This window comes from Delphinus delphis, chromosome 17 (assembly GCF_949987515.2).
Source record: "Delphinus delphis chromosome 17, mDelDel1.2, whole genome shotgun sequence".
Lineage (NCBI taxonomy): Eukaryota > Metazoa > Chordata > Mammalia > Artiodactyla > Delphinidae > Delphinus > Delphinus delphis.
Genome location: NC_082699.1, coordinates 7,510,345 through 7,526,684, shown reverse-complemented (window position 1 = coordinate 7,526,684; position 16,340 = coordinate 7,510,345). Strand labels below are relative to the sequence as shown.

The 16,340-nt window shown below is 37.2% G+C and overlaps 1 protein-coding gene across 3 annotated transcripts in view; it reads left to right on the top strand.

The window, feature by feature from the left end:
- CA8 (carbonic anhydrase 8) overlaps nt 1-15,334 on the top strand; it is a 213,792-nt gene extending 198,458 nt beyond the window's left edge. For all 3 annotated transcript variants that reach the window (XM_059994686.1, XM_059994684.1, XM_059994683.1), the window contains exon 9: nt 12,254-15,334. The gene's annotated coding sequence lies outside the window, so the exon portion shown is untranslated. The remainder of the gene's footprint in view (nt 1-12,253) is intronic.
- The last annotated feature ends 1,006 nt before the right edge of the window (nt 15,335-16,340 follow it).

Genomic DNA, 16,340 nt, shown 5'->3' with positions numbered 1-16,340 from the left:
CTTTTATAACCTAACAGAGTTGGAGGTTAAAAAAGACTAAGCCATTATGGAAAAGGAGGGGATTTGTGGGAAAGGGATAATGTCAACTCTGAATGACCAAGTAGGTGAAAGCTATTATCCTTTCAGGATAAATGGAAAGCTCAGAGCCTTATTTTCAGTCAATAGAACTTGGACTGACTTCACTCCAATAATTCAATATGATGCACAGCATTAGGGTGAGAAATGAAAGCTTGATGGTAGAGCTATTTTCTATTTACTGTATCCTATAGAATTGCCCGAAAATGAATGGATTTCCTAAAGGTTCTCAGTATGATTTCAGGAAAAGGCCAAAATACCAAGGGTGGTCAACCCATCTATTATGTTTTGATTCTGTGATACAAAAATTGTTCTTAACCCAAGAATGAAAAGTATCAAAGCTGTATAGACATTTCTTCAAGATTGGTAAAGAAGGAAAATAATCCCTGCTTCCATATCTGTCCTTTGTTTCTTTTTTCACTATTAGAAAGGTTAATTTATTATGGGTAAAAATTCCTGAATGATTTATTCCCCTCCCCACCCATGAATTTAAACAAAATTGTGTTTGGGAGGAAGGAAGAGAACATCTTGCAGTCATGGGTCAGCTTTTATGTTGAACATTAATATATTATGATACCCTCAATATAGTAGATTTCATGATTTTAAACTTCATATATTTTCCATAAGAAAATCACCGAGACCAGGTTATCTCCTCTAAACACGTAGTATTACGTCTTTTTCCTCATGGATGCTCATTTTTGGTAATTTTCTCAAGCCAGTTTTTAAATTTTATTTTTCCAGTTTGAGACTTATTAAGAAAACATCGTTCACAAAGAAGCGTTCATTTCGGTTTCTTCCTCATTTACTGTCTGTCCTTTCCAGTTCCTCTTTTCCATGATGAAGTTCATAGAGACTTAGGAAAGCGGATTCATCATAGACCCAGGGAACTGTGAAAGCCCAGCACGCAAAGGGACCTTCCTGGAGGTCACTTGCTGTTGGAGTCCGCATGGCTCAGCCTGTGGCACCCCCTCTCTCTGTAGGTGGATCGTCTGCACCCACAGCCTCTGGTACCACCAAAGGCAGATGACCCTCTCATTTACCTGCCGACACCAGGTCTCTCTGTTAAGTTCTAGAATCGGATGCCCAGCTGTTTGTCTCACTTTGCTTTTGGATGCATCAGAGGCGTCTCACACCCAATATATAAAAGATTGAATATATGATCGTCCTTCGCAGACTTGGCTTTCTTCCAGTTTTCTTAGGAATTCAAGTCATACTGGACACTTCTCACGTCACCTCACCTCACATTTCCAATTTATCGTCCAGTTCACAGATTCGCCTTTGGATAGCTCCCAAATCAATCTCTGTGATCATCACAACCCATAAAGTTAGCATCAGCTCTCACCTGGGCTGTTGCAGGAACACCCCCCTCTCTTCTACATAGGATTGTTGAGGAAAGATTTGTAAAAATAAAAGACATGGGTGACAGAGAGCCCTCAAACTTGCACGTCAACTCTGATTGACTGATACGAGCTGTCTAGAGTGTTGAGAAGGATTCTGCATCCACGGCTGAGCGCAGTGCGAAAGGGTGTCAGGACTAACTGGCGACATCTGTCGCTGGGGGCTGGTGGCGGTATTGTAGTTTGTTATTCCCATCCGCAGTGGAAGGTTGGGTGATTGGCATCTGACTTAAACGTCTCAGTTGTGAAGTTGCAGAGTCGTGAATGGGTTTTGGAAAATTGACCTGCGTTACATCTACTGATACGTAGCTGGATGTTAGCAGTTATCGAGGAAATACAGAAACATGATGAAAAGACTGAAGTCCCCTGATCAACCTTCTTTTTAATATTTTCATTTTCTTTTGTATTAGTTACTAAACATAACTAAACATAGCAAATAGCTTACATATAGCAAAACCTAGGAGATCTGAAATCTCAGCATAGAAATGAAATGGCATGAGGGTGATGGAAGGATCATGGCCTGAGAGTGGAGGAACTTACCTGCTCCAGGCCCTTTGTTAGGGATGGAAGCCATCTCCTGAAGAAGGGAAAAGGGTTTGTTAAAGAAGAAACCAGGTAAGGGAAAAGTAGATACTGACATGCCACCCACAAGGGTGAGAAACAATGTATTTTAAAGTATTAAAAAAAAAAAAAGCCATACCAAAAAATTGTCAATTTAACTATATAGATAAATTGAGATATTTATATGTTAGTACAAACAGATTTGCCTTATTCTTTCAACTACTTCATTTTTTAAAAATTGAAGTATAGTTGATTTACAATGTTGTGTTAGTTTCAGGTGTACAGCAAAGTGATTCAGTTATACGTATATCTGTTCTTTTTCAGATTCTTTTCACTTATAGGTTATTACAAAACTTTGAGTATAGTTCCCTGTGCTATACAGTAGGTCCTGTTGGTTATGTATTTTATATATAATAGTGTGTATATCTTAATCCCAAACTTCTAATTTATTCCCCCACCTTCCCCTTTGGTAACCATAAATTTGTTTTCTATGTCTGTGGGTCTACTTCTGTTTTGTAAATAAGTTCATTTGTATCATTTTCTTTAGATTCTACATATAAGTGATATCATATGATATTTGTCTTTCTCTTTCTGACTTACTTTACTTAGTATGATAATCTCTAGGTCCATCCATATTGGTGCAAATGGCATTATTTCCTTCCTTTTTATGGCTGAGTAATATTCCATTGTATACAAAGACCACATCTTCTTTATGCATTCCTCTGTTGATGGACATTTAGGTTGCTTCCATGTCTTGGCTATTGTAAAGAGTGCTGCAGTGAACATTGGGGTGCGTGTATCTTTTCGAATCATAGTTTTCTCTGGATATATGCCCAGGAGTGGGATCCCTGAATCATGTGGTAACTCTATTTTTATTCTTTTAAGGAACCTCCATACTGTTGTCCGTAGTGGCTGTACCAATTTACATTCCCAACAACAGCGTAGGAGGGTTCCTTTTTCTCCACACCCTCTCCAGCATTTGTTATTTGTAGACTTTTTGATGATGACCATTCTCACTGGTATGATACTTCAGTTTTAATTAAACAAACATGCCAGTGAAAACTTGTTTTGGTAGCATACAAAGCTGAAATAGCCTAGACAATGCCCAATAGCTTGGACAGAGTCTGAAATATTTGTTGAATAATATGGAGGTTTCTCCAATCAAGAAATTTGCCACTATGCAACACCATTCTCAAAGTAAATTAATTGTTAAAACAATAAAACCACGTTGGTTTTGGATGGGTCTGTTTTCTATGACAGTACTTCTTTAAATGCCTGCAAAATTTCTGAATTCTTATACTTTATACGTAAAGGTCTTTAAGGCTTGTCTGCAGAAAATATTTTCAGACACATCTTAGAAGCATGGAGTCGAACTGGATCTCAAAAAGTTATTTAATCTAGTCTTCTGCCCGAAAAGGTCTTCAGCTAAATTATTATAGTTGATTGGTCCCCACATCTAGAAACAAACAAGCAAACAAACCTTCCTTGTATGAGATACCTACTTCAGAGATTCTCCTACTCCTGCATAATGCAAAAGGGAAAAAAAAAAAAAAAGAACCTCATGAAATGCTCTCCCAGTAAAGTAAGAACTGAATTGGAACACCATTTTGATAGTAATATTTTTTATGGTTTGCCATAAATGAATATTTTTGATGAACGTAACCAGTTATATTCCAAGTACTCCAAGATTTATGTTTTTCTTGTGTTTGCAGCATGTGAGAGTTCCTGTAACCTTTACAGTGCAGAGAAACTCACGTAATTATTCACAAATATGAGTGTTCATTCTGATTTTAGTATGGGTACAGCCGGTGGTTCTCTAATGGTACCATTTCTTTCAAGAATGATTATATTTAATGGGTCCCAGCAATTAAATCACTATAATGAGAAATAAAAGATTGTAAATAAGAATAACAGTGTTATTAATCATCTAAATTAGTCACTTATGGCACATTCCTGGACCTGAAATATTTCCATAGGATATGATGCTAAAATCCACATTTACTTATAATTAGACATAATACAAACCTTCTCTCATTATAATAGTTGCCCAAATCCCACTTCAACTTAATTTCATTGACTTTGATTTCTGGACTGAAAGCATTAAGCTTGAACCTAGTGAAAAATGTATAATATGTGCATTCAATTAAGAAGTAATTAGATATTCAATCACCCTTACAGCACACTAGGGATTAGGGAAGGAGGAAGAAAAATGTGACGCGCTGTAGTGTGTAACACAGTTTTGTTAATTAGTGTAGTGCTAATTGAGATTGAGAAAGTGTCAGAATAGTATAACATAGGTTTGCTTGTGAAGAACTTTAAAAGCTAAGTTTAGTGTTTTATGATACTTTGATGCAGAGTTGTATAGAATATACCAAACAATCTGATGTGTCCTTGAGTTTCAGTTAAAGTTTACACATCCATTCTAAGTGACACATACTAGTGAGTGATGAAGGGGAAAGAACAGCTGCTTTTTTATGTTTCCAACCCTCTGCTATATTTTATCTCATTTAATCCTCACAACGATCTTGTGAGGCATGTGCTTTTATTTCCATTTTAGAGATGGAGACCCTGAGGCTGAGAGGGGTTGAGTAACTTGTTCAGGGTCACAGCCAGTACAGGGCAAAGCCAGGGTTCACACCCAGGTAGGTTTCACTGCAAACCCTGAGCTCTTTTCACCACGCCTTTCAAATAACAAAGGGCAGATAATTATGAAGTCCTTGTATATCTTTGCCTCCTTATCTCTTTAGATAAGTTCCGGGGAATGAGATTTCTAGGGAAGAAGGACACCCGTGTTTTCACTTTTGGTATCACGTTGCTAATAGTCTCCCTAAGGGTTAGTGCTAATCTATGCTTGCACCATGGATTGAAGGTATTTTTGCCCTTTTTAAAATCAATCACTCTGTATACTTTCCACCTCTTTGTCATCTCCTTTTTACTCCTCACTTTCTCCAAATGTGTTCATCTCCGTTTACCTATTGAAATTTCTGCGACAAGAGTAACCCCTTTGATTTCTCTGAATGTGATACATATTTATGGTGGAAAATTCAAACAGTACAGAACAAAATGAAGCAACAAGGCTCTCTCAGACACGCCTCTCGGTGACAGTCACCATGAACACTGGGGTGAGCGTGGAGGTCCCCCCATAGCTCAGTGGGGGATGGCTTAGGTTCCATTCTGACTCCACTGGTAGGTAGCTGTGTGACCTTGACGAAGTTCCTAATATCTCTAAGTCTCTTTTTTTCATCACTTTAAAGAAGGCCATAGTAGTAACCTATCTCATAGGGTGGTTGTGAAGATACAGTGAAGTAATGCAATTAAAGTGCTTACCATGTTTTTGGTCCACAGTGTTAAGTATTTAATAAATGTTACCTTTATCATTATTTTTGTTCTTTTGATCTCTCTTTTTGCATATCTCTCATAAGCACAAGTAGACACACATATAATGTTCCTCATGGGATTATATTATGCAGGATATTTTTCTGTCTGTTTGATGTATCTTTTCACGTCATTCAATAGATACATGTGTACATTTTAATGATTGTACATAAGTTGACTTTAATTATGTACCAGAGTTTATCGAGTGTTCCTCTATTATTGTACATTTTAGGTCATTTTCAGACTTTGCTATAATCAACAGTACTGTGGTTAACATATGCATTTATTTCCTTAAAAACTTCTTAGTAGTGAGATTACTGGGTCAGAGAGTTTTAATTGTAATACTATATATGTGCAAATTGCTCTAAGAGTTGTATCCCTTTATGTTTCCACTGACCATGTGTCCAAATACACATTTTTCTTCACCTTCACTGACATTGAGTATTTTCAAATTTCTTATCGTTGCCAATCTGATTAGAAATGATTCTGTTACATTTTATATTAAGTCTTTCTTTGAATACTTGGTTTTATCCTTGAATTTCCTGTTCTGTTCCATTAATCTGTCTGTTCATGAGCACCACCCATTGTGTTTGTGACATTGGTGTATATTTCAGTGTTTGGTAGGACAAAATCCCTTATTAATCTCTTCTGCAGAATTTTCTTATTTCCTTGTGTTTAATTCTTCCAGATAAGCGATAGGATCATTTTACCAGAAGGATTGAAGTAAAGAATCAAAGAGAGGGTGAGAAAAAGAGAATGAAAGAAAGAGAAAAAGGAAGAGAAAGCATCTTGCTAGAATTTTTGATTTGGATTGCATTGAGTACTTAGAGTAATTTAAGGAGAATTGATATCTTCACAATGTTGAATCTTTCTGTCAAGGAGCAATGCATAGGTCTGTGCTTATTAAAGTGTTTTGTAATGCTCTTTAGATGTTGTATAGTTCTCTCCTCTGACTGAATTTGCTACAGGATGTGCATTTGGAGTCTGGAGTCAGCCTGGGGTGTGGCTTGATTGGGAATATAGTACTTTCACCTCCTGCTCCATGGTTTGGGCAGATTATAGATATTCGTTCAGCCTCAGTTTCCTCGTCTGTGAAATAGGGATACTAAGAGTCATACCTCCTAGAGGTGTTGTGAGGATTAAACAAAATATGGTAAAATGCATAGCCTGGTGCTTGGCAGGGGGCTGGCATTCAATAAATGTGAGCTATTACTATTATTATTGTTGTCTTTGTACTCATCAATTTTGATTAGTGTCATTTTTCACTACATTTTTATATGAGTTAATATTTATTCAATGAAAAAATAATTGCTTGGCTTTGTCCTTGGCTTTCTTATTTGACCTTTCATATAGTTTCCAGTGACATTTTAGTTGATTGTTTGTATTTTCTACATAGACCCTGGTCACATCTGTAAATAATGACAATTTCATCTTCTCCTTTCTAATTTTACTAGTTCTTATTTTATTGCACCCTCTAGAACTCCCAGAATAATGTTAAATAATTAGCAGTGATATCTGGTTTCCCTTTCTTATTTCGGATATGCCTGGATTTCTATTTCCAAATCCTGTGTTATCTTGCCCACCCTGTGTCCTTTAAATCTTCAAAAGCAGTTGACACTCTTGACCTTCTCCTTTCTCTTTCTCCTTTTTCTGTTTATTTTCCTTCCTCCTGAGCTGATACTGGTATTAGTGGGTGTGTTGAAAAAGAAGGTTCCTATCTTGCCCTTGCTTGTAAAGGAAGGACATTTGTTTTTAACCTTCTGTTCAGTGTATGGCAGTATCCTAGGGACTGTGTGCAGATATACACATTATCAGCATAGACTCCCCGGAGGAGCTTATAGCCTGGTGTTGGGAGCGAATCAGGTAACCCAGCTAACTCCACATCCAAGCAGCATGAGAAGAAACTGCCCCAAGAGCATTCGGAAAGAGTTCTCACGTCTAGCATCTCGCTATTTCTTAAAAGACTCTTCTTTTGGAGATTTTACACGGAGTTATCTTACTTAAAGAGGGAGGTGGCAGTGGGTTATCAATCAGCTGAGCCAAAGTCACTGGAACTGAGGTCAGCCCTGTGACCTGCAGCAGCCTTTGTGAAGGACACGTGGGCACATGTGCTTTTTTTATTTTTGATAGCTTTGTAGGAAATTCTCCAATGGTGATTTGATTTGCGCTCATCCCCAGGGGTCTCTTCCCAGAAGATCATTTAAGGTTCAGAAATAGTCACATGAAAGATGGCATCTGTTATAATTATATTGAAATAGCTTTTGATTTAGAAGACTTCTTAGGATTATGGCCTTACTTCAAGGTCTCATTATGAACAATGATCACTGGATAATAGAACATTTCCTTTTATAGTTAAGCTTTCTTATTATTTATAGATAGATAAATGGGTATTTGGGAGGAGGTCCCAAAGGGGAGAAAGTCAGCCTGATTACCTTTGTGTATTCCGAGTGTCATTTCTTTATCCAAATAATAGGAAATCTGGAGAGAGAGCAGAGAAATTTTAGGAGAGGACCAGCAACAAAATCATTCAAAACACTTTTTCAGAACTCAGGGACATAAATTTACAAATTGGAAAGGCGCACTGAATTTCCAGGGCAGTAGATCAAAATGCACCCACACCAAGGCACTATCATCGTGAAGTTTCTGAACGTGGAGGGAGAAGTTACAGGGAGGAAAAAACAAGTCAGACTCAGAGAACCTGGAGTTTAAATATCAGTCTTCTCAACAGCAATACTGGAAGCTAAAAGCCAGGGAAGAATGACCTTCAGAATTCTGAGAGAAAGTTGCAGCCCACCTACAATTCCTCACCCAAACTTTCAATAGTCATGTTCAGATATCAAGGTCATTAAAAATTTATTTCCCAGGAAGCTACTGGAAGATGTGCTTCACCAAAATGGCGTAAACCAAGAAAACAGATGTGGGATCCAGGAAACAGGAGAGCCGACAAAGGAGAAAGGCACAGGAGATTCCCAGAATGATGGTGAGGTGAGGTAGCCAGCATAGAGGATGTGAGTCCAGATGTGAGCAGTTGAGAAGGTTCTAGAAGAGCTTCCTCCAGGAAGACGAAGTTGATAGACTGCATGATGTGTCTTAACTTCTTGAGAGGAGAGTCAGACAACTGTAGGTAGTTTTGGATTGAGGATGTAGGTGGAAGAAACTCAAGATAATGATTCACTCCAGAGTAAACAAGTTGTGCAAGAAAGGAAAATTAATGATATATTAACACATGTAGTTCGGTTCTGAATAATATTTACATCATCACAATGATAGAAATCAAATATTGATCCAACCCAAATTATTATATAACTGTATTGGGAGGGTGGAGTGAAGGGAAGGGTTTACAGTGTGTGAGTGGTGTGTGTGTGTGTGTGTGTGTGTAGAGAGGTAGGGGCTGATAGGAGGAAAGAAGGTCAAATGACATTCTCCATAGGGAAAGTTGACAGACAATGCTAAAACTGAAAAGGAGTGATGCAATCATACTGATTAGCTCTACAGTATTAATAAAATAATCAGCTCAAAGAGTTGAGGAGGACCAAAGTGGAGGCATATAAGACGGGAAACTGATAGTTTTCATAATACACCCTTTAGAACTACTTAACTTTTTCAACTATGTGCATGTATAATATTGATACAAATAAAAACGTTAATAAAAATGTTAAAAATTTAACTTTTTTTTTAAAGCTCTTTCTGTATTCAGAGCGTTTTTTTTTTTTTTTTAGATGTTGCGGGTAGGAGTCTATTAACTAATTAATTTATTTTTGCTATGTTGGGTCTTTGTTTCTGTGCGAGGGCGTTCTCTAGTTGTGGCGAGCGGGGGCCACTCTTCATCGTGGTGCGCGGACCTCTCACTATCGCAGCGTCTCTTGTTGCGGAGCACAGGCTCCAGACGCGCAGCCTCAGTAGTTGTGGCTCACGGGCCTAGCCGCTCCGCGACATGTGGAATCCTCCCAGACTAGGGCTCGAACCCGTGTCCCCTGCATTAGCAGGCAGACTCTCAACCACTGCGCCACCAGGGAAGCCCCAAAATTTAACTTTTTATACAAGTAAAAACGTTAAATAAAAACGTTAAATAAATGACAGGAGCAGTTGCTACTGTCATTTTGTTATACTTTTTAATGTATGTACGCACACATGCGTGGGCACACACGCACATACACAGACATACATATGTGCATTTTCTTGGAGTGTTTGCTTTGAGCCAAATGTTGTGTTGGGCCTTGGGAACACAGTGCAGATGAGATCAAGTATGATTCCATCCCATGAAAAATTTCTCTGAAGTGCTGAAAAGTAAATGTCAAACACATGCTATAGAAAATAATAGGCCATACCGTAGTTCAGTTTTCATTTAGTGAGATGTCTGTAAAATCAACGAAATAGTCACCAGTCACTCAGTTATGTGCCCAGGAGGCACTGTTGTCACATTATATCTGTTGTCGTATTCCATTCTCACACAAACCCTACAAAGTAGGTATTGCTATCTGGGGCTCAGAAGGGGCAAATAGATTGCCTAAAATCTTCCAGCCAGTTGGTGGCAGAGCTGGGATTTGAACTTGAGTCTTTCCGATTCCACATCCACACCCCAGAGTGGGATCAACTGAACTCAGGGACATAAATTTTTTTTGTAATTTTTCCAGCTAATCTGGTATCATGCAGTGAATGAGATCAAACATCCGTCTCTTGGTGGGGGAGCTAATAGATCATCCTCAGAGTGCCTTGGCTTTGGGAGGTGACATTTTCTTTGTTTGAACAATGTAAAGGAGAAAAATTCAAGAAGCATAGGGCATTAACTTTAGTTTTCCTGTGAGGGAGATTTTAACAGTGAGCAACCTAAATTCACCAGCAGAGTCCACACTCAGGTGAATTAGAATTCATTCTGCATTTATTGAGAATCCTGTAAATCAAGCCATTAGAGCTTTAAAATGAACAAGACACCTGAGAGCTTGTGCACCTATTGCACTCTGGTTGTATGTTCAATGTTAAAATGCTTTGGGTAAGACCTGACCTCATGTCATTAGAGTGACTGCATATTTACTTACCTATCTTTTGTCTAATTGGTGTTTTAGACCATGGTAGCTTCATTTTTAGAGTAGTTGGGTAAAGCGTAATTGAATTACTTTCATAAACTTGGAATCTCTGCCTCTAGACCAACCTTTCCCAAATGTGTTCTGCAGAGCACTGGTCCATCAAGATGTTTGTTAAATCAAGAAAAGACTGTCCCATACATTTGGAGAATCCTGAATATATTTTTCTTTTGCAGAGTGACAGTGCACATTAGCATATTAGAGACTGACATGGTTTTGTTTGAAAGAATCATATTTTACTCTATGTAATCATAGTTTCCACAGTATTTTTTGAATACAGATTCATTTTTTCCACCCAACTTCTAGAGTTATGTGGAACACATCTTAGGAGATGGGGGACTCCAGTTATTTTCCTTTTGCAAAAAATTCATCCGTGCTGACCTTTAGGCTCCTTTTAAAAGCTCTAAAATGCTGAGGCTTTACAGTTTGGATCATCAGTCTGTTTTATGTCAGTCACTTTGATTTGTAAATGTGTTGGGTTATAGTTGTCAAATGCAGACACAAACAGTGTCCTCCTTTACCTTTGAAATCACTTTTGTGAGTCATAATCTTAAAGATTTGGTCATGACTCACTGTCTTATTTGAAATTTTAGTTTGGAAGTATATACCCCAGCATTATTAATGTTTTCTAATAAATTGTTCCAGAAACTATATGTATCTATGTGAACATATGCATACATGTGTGGACATGTATATGTACATATGTACAAGCCTATCCACCCACATACCATGTATGAACAATTTTAAAGTATTCCATTGTATCATAATTTATTATTATTTTTTCACATCTTTATTGGAGTATAAATGCTTTACAGGGTTGTATTCATTTCTACTGTACAACAGAATCAGCTATATGTACACATATATCCCTGCATCCCCTCCCTCTTGCGTCTCCCTCCCACCCTCCCTATCCCATCTCTCTAGGTCGTCACAAAGCACTGAGCTGATCTCCCTGTGCTAGGTATCATAATTTGTTAAGGAAGGAAATTATTTAGCTTTTTCTAGTTTTTTTTTTGCTTCAGTGAATATCCTTATACATAAAATCTTTGTATGATTAGGTGTTTATATCTCTATGATAAGTTCCAAGAAGTAGAATTCTGGGTGAAAAGTATATGCGCTCTAAATTTTAATAGATACTTGTTGTCCAAGAGATTGGGCTTGTTTATTTTTAGCAACTGTATTAAAGTGTGTTCCCCCAGTCCCATCTCTGGCAACACGAGTAGATGTATTGAACTGAAATCTTAGCTGATGTTGTTTTCTAAATGGGAAGACTATTAGTTCTCTCAAAATGTACGTTTCATGTGTTATTCTATATTTATTATTTCCTGATTTATTTAATAGAAATGTTACATTATTTGGGGACTAAGAAGCAGTGGTCTTTGTGCTCAAACAGTTACCATCTGCAGTTATTACACAGGGAATTAATGACAATAACTAAAAGCTTTAATTTTATTTATTATTATGCATGACGTGTAAAGTTTTTGTTTAGAAAACAGTTCAAGCGTTTGTTTATTTATTTTGGTTGAAAGTACATGTCTCTATGAAATTTTGCATTAATAGATTCTGCCAGAGAAATAAAATTATGGTAGACTTTGTGGGAAAATTGCAGAGATGACAAACTTGAGCACGAAGATATTTTTGAAATTTCCACATTTTCTCATGAAACTTCTCGTTTTTGCTGTCTCATTGGACTGTAGAAAGACTTTCCAGTCTGCCTTGGAGGAATGTCAGTAACATAATCGATTCCTTCTCTTTGCCTTAAAGGAGGAAGACAGTGGTCCTATAGTGCCCATGGGTGAGAAACGGAAACTTTGAGCTGCAGCTTCGGTTTATCCTCAAAGCCTGCATTGTTTGTCTTCATCTAATCGAGCTTTAATGGACATCTGTAACAGTTGCCTGTACACATGCTCTAATGAAATATTAGAAATGGCTGTAAATTCAAAAGAAACCCCATGTTATGTATCCGCATCACTGCTGCCAGTATTCATATTTTTGCACATACTGTTTATTGCTTATGTGTAGAAGAAATGAAACTAGTTTTCAGAGTTATTATTAATATGAATATATATCATGTATTAATACTGAGACAGGAAAAATACATTTCCAGCGTTTGCAGTCCTTCATTTCCTGTCTCCAACAGAAAATTCACTCATTCAGAAAATAATGTAATTCTTGATAATAAAATGAGAGTTTTGATCAAGAACAGCATATACAGCTCCAAAATGGAATGTGAAGGATTAGTAAAAAACACATCTCATGTTACTTTGCAACCCTCATACCATGGTTAATGTCAGGGTGATTTGTTATAAAACACGATTTGGGAGTTAATGTAAGAACATAATACTCACTTTATATATTACTTTCTTAGTTAAAGGATTTAATTGATTATACGAATCTAATCATACTTATTTGACATATTAGAAGCTGAGGTTTCTAGGAATTTGAGAAAGGTATAAGAAATAAATAGGCTAAAGAGAAAGTGGATACTTTATTTTATGGCTTTATTTTCCATGATAGAAACATAAATTTAATAGTATCCTATAATAATTTAGTGTTGTACATTTTGTAAGACTTTAAAATATTTTATTTTATAGGTTTCACTTTGGCATATTGAGATCTTTGTTTTGAAGATGAATCATATCCTTATTTTAATTAATTTTAAGTGCTACTGGCAAATTTAAGCATATGCTTAGATGCAGTTAGATGTGATAGAATGAGATAATTTATGTAAAGCAGTAGAGTGCCTGGCACAAAGCAAGTACTTAATAAATGTTATTAGTTGTTGTTATAATTATTGTTGTAAAACTAATGACTTCAATAACATGTTACACTCAATTTTGAGGGATTTTGTGATGCAGAATATCTAAGTTAGAAATAGAAAATAATACAGATGGAATAATTATGTGTTGAGAGATTTTAAATGTGTTGGGTAAAGGTTGTAATAATGAAAAGCATTAAATGCAAATTAAAAAAATCTTACTAAGTATCCCTGAAAACAGAAGCTAAGGAGGTTCACGGTGGAGCCTTGGACAGGGAGAGAAAGAACCAGAGCTGCCCCAGAGAGAGGAAGCGGAGGCGGATGAAGGGTCAGCATCTAACAAAGCCCTGGACCACATGAGGGCGGCATCAGGCAGAGCCTCTGAGAGGTAAAGGCAGTCCCGGGATTTTCCCTTCTTTAGTTTCTTGTATACAAAAATGAAGAAATGGCAAAGCATGGCTACAAAAACTTGGCATATTTAAATACGTATCTTATAGACTAAAACTGATACCACGTACTTGCCAGACATTGGCTGCAGGTGTGGCCTCATTTGCAGTTAACATCAAAAGGCAAAATCAAAACCCTCTCATGAGTGAGAGGTCAACAGGGCTGCTGGCACTCCTCTGCTAGACCCTGCGTTCAGGCCCTGGGGCTAAACAGTACATGGGCACCCAGTGTCACTGATCCTGATGTGGTTGGCACTGAGCAGCTGGGGACCGTTCTTGGACTTAACTTCTGATGCTTCCTGCAGTCTCCAATCACTTGTCCCTGAAAAATACAAAATAAGCATAACAACAAAAACGAATTCAAATGACTCTCAGGGTAATATCTTGTTGCCCATACTTCCCCTCCAAAATATCTTTTTTAATTGAAGGAATCAAATTTATTTACTGGATATTTTCTGATTCAAAAGACTGAAATGAACTACTTGGTTCAGCTTGGGGTGTTCATTGGTGAGATTGTGTGGAAGCTTATATTCTTTAATGTGGGAAACCCATTCATTCCACCATTAGGTACCTCAGACTCAGATTAGGAATGCTGCTTGTAGTGATGCTTTTGTGGGAATGAAGTTGAAAGAGTAATTTGGCAATAACAAAAGTGTAAATGGCTGGTCAGAAATCTATCTAGTTTTGATGGTGGCATGGGAAAGAAAAGCATGGGATGGACCTGGAAATTGGGGAAGAAGCCTCCCAAAGCAGAAGTGTGTGTATGGGGTAGTTAACTAGGGATAAGGGACAAATTTCACAGATCTTGAAATTTAATTTAGGGTGGATTTTGTTTACCTGAAAAAATGGCAAACTGAGGGTTTTCTTCTCATGTGGTTTACACATATATAAGCACCTCTTATTCAAGATAATTAATGTAGCTGATGGTATGTAATGTAATATTGATCTCAGAAAGTTTGGTCAGTTAAGGTAATTTGAGTCATTTTGTTGGTCAGTCTAGCTGAAAGACTTGCTGATTTTGTTGGTTCTTGATCCTTTCAAAGAACCAACATTTGATTCTGTTGGTTTTCTCTACTGTGTTTTTATCTAATCTTTATTATTTCCTTCCTTCTACTTGCTTTGGGTTTATTTTGTGCTTTTTCCATTATCTTAAGGTGGAAGTTTAGGGTATTGGTTTGAGATCTTTTTAATAAAGGCATTTGTAGTTATAAAATTTCCTCTAAGCATTGCTTTAGCTGCATCCTATAAGTTGTGTTTGTTATATTTTTGTTTTCTTTCATCTCAAAGTATTTTCTAATTTGCCTTGTGATTTCTTCTTTGACCCAATGGCTTTTTAGGAGTGTGTTGCTTAATTTCTACATATTTATGAATCCCCAAATTTCTGTTATTGAGTTATAATTTTCATTGTAACACACTTTGTGTGATTTGAATTCCTTTAAACTTATTGAGGCATGTTTTATGGCCTAGATATGGTTTATTCTGGAGAATGTTCCATGTGTTTTAAGAAGAATGTGTATTCTGCTGTTGTTGGTGTTATGTTCTATGTCTATTAGGTCTAGTTGATCTTCTGCATATTTCTATCTATCACTGAAAACAGGATATTGAATTCTCCAGCAATTATTGTTGAATTACCTATTTCTTGCTTCAGTTCTGTCAGTTTTTTTTTTCATGTACCTTGGGACTCTGTTGTTAAGTATATATACATTTATCATTTTTATATCTTTCTGATGGAGTTATCCTTTTATCATTATAAAATGTCTCTCTTTATCTCCAGCAACATTTTTGTTTTATAATAGACTTTCTAAGACATTAGTGTACCACTCCAGCTTTCTTATGGCTGCTGTTTGCGTGGTATGTGTTTTTCCATCATTTTACTTTCAATCTATTTGATCTTTAAATCTAAAATGTGTCTCCTGTAGACAGCTTAAAGTTGGATCTTGTTTTTCCATCTAGCCTGACAATCTTTGCCTTTTGATTGGATTGTTTAACCCATTTATATTTAATATTATTGTCGATATATTTAGGTTTATGTCTGCCATTCTACTTTTTCTTTTCTACCTGTCTCGTGTCTTTTTTGTTTGTTTGTTTTGTTTTTGTTTTTGTTTCTTGCGGTACGCGGGCCTCTCACTGCTGTGGCCTACTCCCGTTGCGGAGCACAGGCTCCGGATGCGCAGGCTCAGTGGCCATGGCCCACGGGCCCACGGGCCCAGCCGCTCCACGGCACGTGGGATCCTCCCGGACCGGGGCACGAACCCGTGTCCCCTGCATCGGCAGGCGGACTCTCAACCGCTGCGCCACCAGGAAAGCCCTCGTGTCTTTTTTTGTTTGTTTCTCTGTCCCTCCTTCATTGCTGTCTTTTGCATTAAGTGACTACTTTCCAGTGTACTGTTTCTTTTTTTTTCTTTTATTATTCCCCAGTGTACTATTTCAATTGCTTTAATGATTTTTTTAATACTTTCTTTGGAGTTTATTTTCTTAGTGGTTGCTCTAGGGCTTACCATATATTGATACATGTTAATTTATTAGAATCTACTTCAGATTTATGTTAACGTGATTACAGTTGGTGTTCTTTGTTCTTGTCAACTGCCTCTTGCCCTAGGCAAAATCTTTGAGTCACAGCTCAGGAGCTATGGGTAGGGACAGTGGT